Source organism: Salvia hispanica, chromosome 5 (assembly GCF_023119035.1).
Source record: "Salvia hispanica cultivar TCC Black 2014 chromosome 5, UniMelb_Shisp_WGS_1.0, whole genome shotgun sequence".
NCBI lineage: Eukaryota > Viridiplantae > Streptophyta > Magnoliopsida > Lamiales > Lamiaceae > Salvia > Salvia hispanica.
The window spans coordinates 30,138,685-30,146,967 of NC_062969.1; the positions used below are offsets into that span (position 1 = coordinate 30,138,685).

At 35.0% G+C, this 8,283-nt stretch overlaps 1 pseudogene; it reads right to left on the bottom strand.

The window, feature by feature from the left end:
• Positions 1-6,754: 6,754 nt before the first annotated feature.
• LOC125191167 lies at positions 6,755-8,025 on the bottom strand (annotated as a pseudogene).
• Between the last annotated feature and the right edge of the window lie 258 nt (positions 8,026-8,283).

The window sequence follows — 8,283 nt, forward strand, 5'->3', positions numbered from 1 at the left end:
ATAAAACAATAGTTGAGCATTAATAGCTCCCACTGCAACAAAAACCTAACTGGATCAAGATCTCTTACTTAGAAGTTGCATTGTCATTTAAGTCATTGTCCTTCTATAAAATAGGTCAATCCAACTCACAAAGCATCTTTTCTCGCTTTAAACAAACTTCAATGACAATTCAGGCTCTCCTATTTCCATATCTAGTCTTTTGTTCAAATGAACTAGGACTTAAGAAAAATGCAGCCTTTATGAATTCGTCATCTATCATGTTACTTTCCTCTAATAGTAACACAACGACTATTATTCTGAAGATTTTCTACTTTTCAGTTAAACCTTCTTATAGTCATTTCTTGTTACTTTAGGCGATGACTTGTGTCAGAAACTATTTGAGTGATCAAAAGATCCTCAAAACATTCTGTCACTCTAGGATATTCCAATCGAATCATCTTGACAGATTCTATTGATATCCATCTTTCATCGTCATTAACCAAGACTTGTCGAGCTACTTAAAGGAAAATAGTTTGACCTTATTCCTCAAAGAACTTGCCAAGTACATGCATAATGCATTCTCGAACATTCTTCGTGGAATTATGCCGAGGAAATGGAGGACATGAATCATTGAGTATAAACTCCAAGCTTTCAGCGATGAGAATTTTATCCATTTTCGTTTCCGGTCTACATAATTTAGGCATTCGAGTTCTCTTTCTTTAAGGATCGCAGACAAATATTAAATGACATAATGAAGATCTGACAAATAAACTTATTATCACATACTCATGCTCAATACATAATCACAAATAACCACAAAACAATTATGTATCTTACAACAGCAAAATTAATAAATTGTATCCTCCTTTGGAGGTTAATACGCATTATAATTTTGACAATTTTACTGGTCACAACACCGACGCATTAAATTGTATCCTCCTTTGGAGGTTAATACGCCTAATGTTGCCTAAGAACGACCATCAGATTTAGCATTACAGAATTTTATTTCTACAACACACTCCCATAACAATGTTCATGTGCCGATAACAAAACCAAGCTATCTCATAAATTCTGATTGAACCCTGAAACTCGCAGTTCCTTAGGATTATTGTCCCTACTTTGCAGGTGGCAATAATATTGGGAACCACTTTCTAGTTCATTCTATTTATTATGTGAGAAGTCCGCCCTTATGAACTTACTGTTTTCGTAGGATTATTGTCTCTACTTTGCAGGTGGCAATAATATTAGAAAATTAGCTTCACAAAATTTGGCAGTCCAACCGATGGAGACCGTATACAACGCACTTGTTGTAATCATCACTTAGATATTTTTATATGGTTTTTGCATAATTATCACATAAGCAGATAAAGCAGATAATCCACTTAAAATAGATAAACACCAAATAAACAGATAAATCCATTTAATGCATGGCATTTAAACACACCGGATAATTATCGAAAATTATTTAATCTAGTGAAAGGAGAATCAATTAAATAATTAAGTTTTATATTGGATCATAATTATCCAATTACTGATAGGATTTATCAAGATAGAGTTAACTATCTAAATCCATTTAGGATTATTCAAGATTTTATTTCGATAAAATCAAATCCTACAATTCAAGATAACGTTGATCTATGATTATCATTATTTAAATCGTACTAGGATATTACTAGATAGAAACAATTCCATCATAATCCATTAGATAAAAATAAAATCCTATCAACCAAGATTTATATCAATCTCAATTCTATTTAGAATAGACATCATGGATATATCAATATCCTAATCTATCTAGGATATAAATCCAAAAGATAAGGATAACTTGGATTAATATTTATTTTCAATCCATCTTGGATTTGTCTTAATAGAATTAAATCTATTCAAATCCATATGATAAAAATAAGTTAATATTAATATTATTCCTAATCCATCTAGGATTTAATCTTGGAGTAAATCCATATAAATCCATAGAATTAGATAATATTATATTATAATTATTCAAATCTATCCAAAATTTATCTAGGAACAAATCCATATAAATCTATAAGATAAGAATAAAATATTATATTATCACTATCCAAATCCATCTAGAATTTATCTATGAATAAATTCATATAAATTCATAGCATAAGAATAAAATAATATTATATTTATCTAAATACAACTAGGATTTGTCTAGGGATAAATCCACATTAATCCATAGGATATAGATAAAAAAAATTAGATTATTATTTTCCAAATATAACTAGGATTCATCTAGGAATAAAATTCATATAAATCCATTAAATAAGGAAATAATCTAGTTAATCCATGATTTAATTCATAATTAAATCTCATATAATATATAAAATCCACAAAAGATATATTCAAATTTTATTTTCAAATTAATCTTGAATACTTTCCAAAATTAATTGCAAGGGTTAGAAAACCCTAAACTAAATTTGGAAATAATCTTGATCGTTCCTTGCAAGGAGCGGCTGGACTCCCACTGAATCCATGGCCACCGCTGCCTGCACGATGCAGCCATCTCGGCTAATGTTCCTCGGCTCCTCGCACCGTTTCTGCAGCCACCGGTGTTGCCCACGAGCAAACCACCGTTCTAGACCGCACGACACCGAATCAGGCCGTCGCTGCTGTGCGGAACTCCTTACGTCGCTGCCTCATCCCCGGCGTTGCTGCGCGTCGTCGTCGCTGCTGCAACGACGGCTTCGCTGCGACTGCTGCGCCGTTGTTTCATCAGCAAAACTCGACGTCAACTGCTCCGATCAGCGCCCTTGTTGCGCTTCTGACGCTGCTGCGTCGTTACCTCCGCAACCGCTGCGACAACAGCTTTCTTCGAGCCCAGAGACTGCCCATGAAGGGCTCCAACTCGAAAAGCAGTCGGCGCCGGAACAACGTTGTCTTCAATTCCGGAGGCGAACCGACGATCGAATTGACTTACAATTCACGCATAAGGAAAAAAATTTCGTTCATGCATGTATTCAAAACCATTGGAGTCAAGATAATCATTACCACATAATTATTATGTTATGATTACAAAAATTAGGAATTAGATTCCTCATGGTACGTCTCCAACAATCCCGCAAAAAGACGACACAATTCATCCAACCACACAACGGTCAAAACATGCATTCAAGCAATTCACATAACATGAAATTAATCCACATAATCAGAGCCAAAAATTGGCTCTGATACCAATTGCTGGGGTTTGGTGCCCCTTGCACAGCGGAAGACTTGTACAACACAAATAAATCAGATACGGATCTATTTGACCGATTATGCGATTAATCAATTCACATGTTAAACAGATAATTGCATGCTAGAACGCAAATAATTCATGCTCAAAGAAAGTAAATCCTAAAACATGAATTCTACGGTTTAGTGTTACCGATATTGATTCTCCAAAGAATCGTCGATTGCTCGCGCCTTCTCCACATGATGATCTTCAATACTAGACCACGGATCTTCTCTCTGGTTCCCGAACTGTATCTCGATATCGGGGTGGGCTGATCTCATCAAAATACTAGGACTCGAATAAAGAAGACAGAAAAAATCCTTCTCCAATTAGGAGAGAAATTCGAACTCCTCTAGGTAGAGGGGGACGAAAATTATGAGTAATAATAATGAATGATTTCTGTCTCCTTTATTCTCCTATTTATATTAAGTTCCTTTTGGGCCCAGACAGGGGATCTATGGAAGGTTTTGGATATAGGCTCGCCCAATTAGCTTTTTACTAATTAAATTGAACCCACAATTTAATACAAGCTTATATTGGAATATTACGAGCAGCCACTACAGAAGTAATATTGAACTCTCCTCATCCAAATCCGAAATTACAAGTAATCCGGGTTTCCACTTTGTTTATTATTTATTTCCCGCGCTTAAGATATAAATGTCCATTAATTAATTAATGTCTGCTATGGACTTAATTAATTAACATCTTATTAATTCCAAGAGTGGACTCAGCAAGAAACATTTATTTATTATTCATAGAGCGATAAAACTCCAACTGGCCAGTTTTCCGAATAATAAAACCTTGTTCGAGCTCCTATTGAGGACATTATCAAACGAGACTCACCTCGCGCACGTTTCAACATAATAGCAATTCTAGCACCGCTAGATATTAATCACCACTACCCAATATATCGGGATTATTGGGTTGTGAAAAACCCGCACCATTTGATAAGTCAAAGTAGTGCATAATCAATACCGTATGCTCAATGCTAACATATGTAGATTAAGAAATAGTATTTTATCAAGACCTAGTCTTTCGTTAGATAGCATAAAGACATGTCTTGTCATTAGATCCGTTCAGTGCTATACCACACTAATGTCATCTTATTTCAAGTAAGACTTAGAAATAATCGGATTGACATTGCAACCTTTCACGATAGGTAGCCAAAGCCTATCTAGGTTGTGAAATTCTTCTTTTTCTTTTGTGAAATAATCGGACGACATTGCATAGATCCGACCGTGTTACCTTAAAGTGGACGACGCCCACAACCGGTCTACTAAGCAAAAGACTTAGACTTTGTTTACTTCTTATGCATTTAAATGTTTGTAAAACATCTTATAAATGCACAAGCAAACACAATGTAATAATAATAGTGATTCTATTCGTGCGAGACTGCTCGAATAATACTGAATCGGGTTAAAAGTGGATTGTAGAGTTTTATGTATACAAGCAAGATTCTATTCGTGCGAAACTTGCTCGAAACGTGCTTTTCAGTATACCAAACCTAATAGGGAGATGATTCGCAGGCTTTGATTTGGGACCTCTTGTCGATGGGGCAGCCGGTGGAGGACGGATTGGACCCGATTGTGGCGTACACTGCCGGGGCAGAGATTGAGCAGCTGCAGTGGTCGTCTTCGCAGCCGGATTGGGTAGCGATTTAGTTTTCGAACAAGCTATAGATTCTGAGGGTATGAGTAGAGTAGATGATGATTCTGTTTGTGAATTAGTGGTGCTTTACTGACCATTGTTGGTAGCCAAACAAGGTTTATTTTATACAAACATTGTTCAGTTTTGTTTAGTCTTTCAACTCTAATTGCAGTTTCTTGATTGCACGCCAATAGAAGTTGTCGTCGGTGAAAGCTGTTGACATTTTGCTATAAATTATTGACATTTGATATTCTAGCTAGTGATATATGAATTATAAGTGTTATTTTAGTTGTTGACATTTTAATAAGAGTTGTTGACATTTGATATTCTGCCTATTGATATGTGAATTATAAGTGTTATTTTTTAGTTGTTGACATTTTAATACGAGATGTTGATATTTGATATTCTGGCTATTGATATGTGAATTATAAGTGTTATTTTTTAGTTGTTAACATTTGATATTCTGGCTATTGATATGTGAATTATTAGTGTTATTTGTTAGTTGTTGACATTTTTATAGAGTTGTTGACATTTGATATTCTGGCTATTGATATGTAATTATAAGTGTTATTTTTTAGTTGTTGATATTTTAATACGAGCTTTTGACATTTGATATTCTGGCTATTGATATGTTATAAGTGTTATTTGTTAGTTGTTGACATTTTAATAGAGTTGTTGACATTTGATATTCTGGCTATTGATATGTAATTATAAGTGTTAGTTTTTAGTTGTTGACATTTTAAGGGTTTAGGGTTTAGGTTTTAGGATTAAGTGTTATTTTTTAGTTGTTGACATTTTAATACGAGCTGTTGATATTTGATATTCTGGCTATTTATAAGTGTTATTTTTTAGTTGTTGACATTTTAATACGAGCTGTTGACATTTGATATTATCGGTATTAAAATGTGGATTATAAGTGTTATTTTTTAGTTGTTGATATTTTAATACGAGTTGTTGACATTTAATATTCTCGGTATTGATATGTAAATTATAAGTTTTATTTTTTATTTGTTGACATTTTAATACGAGTTGTTGACATTTGATATTCTCAGTATTTAAATGTGAATTATAAGTGTTATTTTAATACAAGTCATGTCAACTACACTTTCAAACCATGTCAACTATACGTACAAGCCATGTCAACTACACGTACAAGCCATATCGTGTCAACTGCACATATAAGTCATGTCAACTACCGTACATATCGTCTCAACTCCACATACAAGTCATGTCAACTATGGTATATAATATGTCAGCTACACGTACAAGTCATGTCAACAATTATAAGTCATGTCAACTACACTTTCAAGCCATGTCAACTACACGTACAAGCCATGTCAACAACAATTATAAGCCATATCAACTACACTTTCAAACCATGTCAACTACACGTACAAGCCATATCGTATCAACTGCACATACAAGTCATGTCAACTGCACATACAAGCCATTAGCTTCTCTAGTGATTCTGCAACCCTACCATGGACTCTCAACCCTATCCATAACCCCTTCCTCCACCCACAAACACAACAACAGGGGCTTTTGACTATTTTGTAATAATTTGATATTTGAAAATTTTGTATTCTTATGTAAAGTTGATATGATTCAATGACATTTGTTTCCAGCCCAACTTGACTCATTCTTGCTGCCTTATTTCTTTATGTCATGTGTCACAGCATGCAAAGTTGAAAATTCTATGAGATAATTGGGTTAAAAAAACAATTGAAAAGAATGAAAAATCAATCAGAAGATTACAACTCAATACAACAATGTAACTCTCACAAACTATCACGAAAAACAAGTTGAGAAAAAACTAAGCTGTCCAAGACTAGTGCAAAAATAAGCCGACCATTAGATGCCAAATAATGTAATTACTTTTCAGTAAATAATTTATGCCTTGACCCGACCATAATACTTCTGCTTCTCCTCAGTGGTCTAGAAACGTCCATGTCCAAACTTGGATGAGGTATCCACAAACTTCAGCTTGATCTCCTCGAGGGCAACACGAGATGTCTGTTTGAGGAGAGATTGACGAAGAGTCACAACCCTTTTCTTAGGACCCACACACCCGCCTTTGATCATCAAGTAATCATCCTTTACTACACCATAGTGAGGGAATCCACCCATTGGTGTAATATCTTTCTCAGTCCTGCAATCAATCAACATACAACTCATTAGATAAACGAGAAAAACATAGTATTTCCATACATTAGATTGTACTTGGATGTGTTCATTCACAAACTAACAAATCGTTATTTGTTTAAACTGATATGATCAATTTCAATGGAAAGAATTGACAGATGGAAGTATATATAATGCAAATTGCAAAGATGCTAGTGTTGGAACCTGTCAAACTCAGTAGAGGATGTGTGTTCTTCTTTCCCAACCTTGCCAAGCTTATAGATCTTCTTGTTCAGTTCAGTTCGATGATGGTATCCATTCTGTCCAGCCCTAGCAACAGTGAAGGAAACTCTAGCAGGATGCCTTGCACCAATACAGGCGACCTTACGAAGTCCCCTGTGGGTTTTGCGAGGAAGCCGGGTGACTCCCCAACGTGTAACCACACCTTCATACCCTTTACCCTTTGTGACACCAATAATGTCAATCATCTCATCCTTCTGGAAAACAGCATCAATGGGGACATGTTTCTCAAAGAAACCATATGCAAAATCAACCTTTTGTGCTATAGTCCCACCATTCACTTGTATCTCCATCATGTGTGCCTTCTTTTGCTTCAATCCCTTCATTTTCCTTATCTGTACAATAGTTAATAGCAATAGAAAACTTTAAACTTATAGTCAATTCTGATGAAAAAAATAATTAGTGATAAAATTTCAAAAAAAGGAAATTAGTTTATACCTGAGTGTGAGCCAGGACACGAATGACGCAAGAATATTTCTTCAATTTCTCCAGCTGTGCCTGGGTGTCTTTCTTCCCCTCGTCAGTCTCCAACTTCTTCGAGTATTTGGAAAATGCCTTCTTCTTTGACTTGCACCAATTCTAGTAGAACTTTCTCTTTACCTCCTCACTCAAGTGCTGAGCCCAAACTGTATTCCGGCAGCGAAGACCACGAGGAGTCTTCACATACCCAACGGCACCAACAATTACCATAGGTGGTGTTTCAATCATGGTGACAGCTTCACATGTCTCCTTCTTGTGAAGTTCTGCAATAAATATTTCAATACAGAATATTCACATTTCGTGCTTTCAATAAAACTTTAGCCTAATTCAATACAGAATCTCTGTAATATAATAGAGCATGTCTACCACTGGAATGACAAACAAATTAGAAGTCAATAGGAATGCACATCAATTCAAATATCAATAGATTTGCATTTATGTGAACAAGAAATTATCATGATAGCAACAGAGAGTATACATGATATCAATAAATTCTACATAGAATGTCAACAAATCTG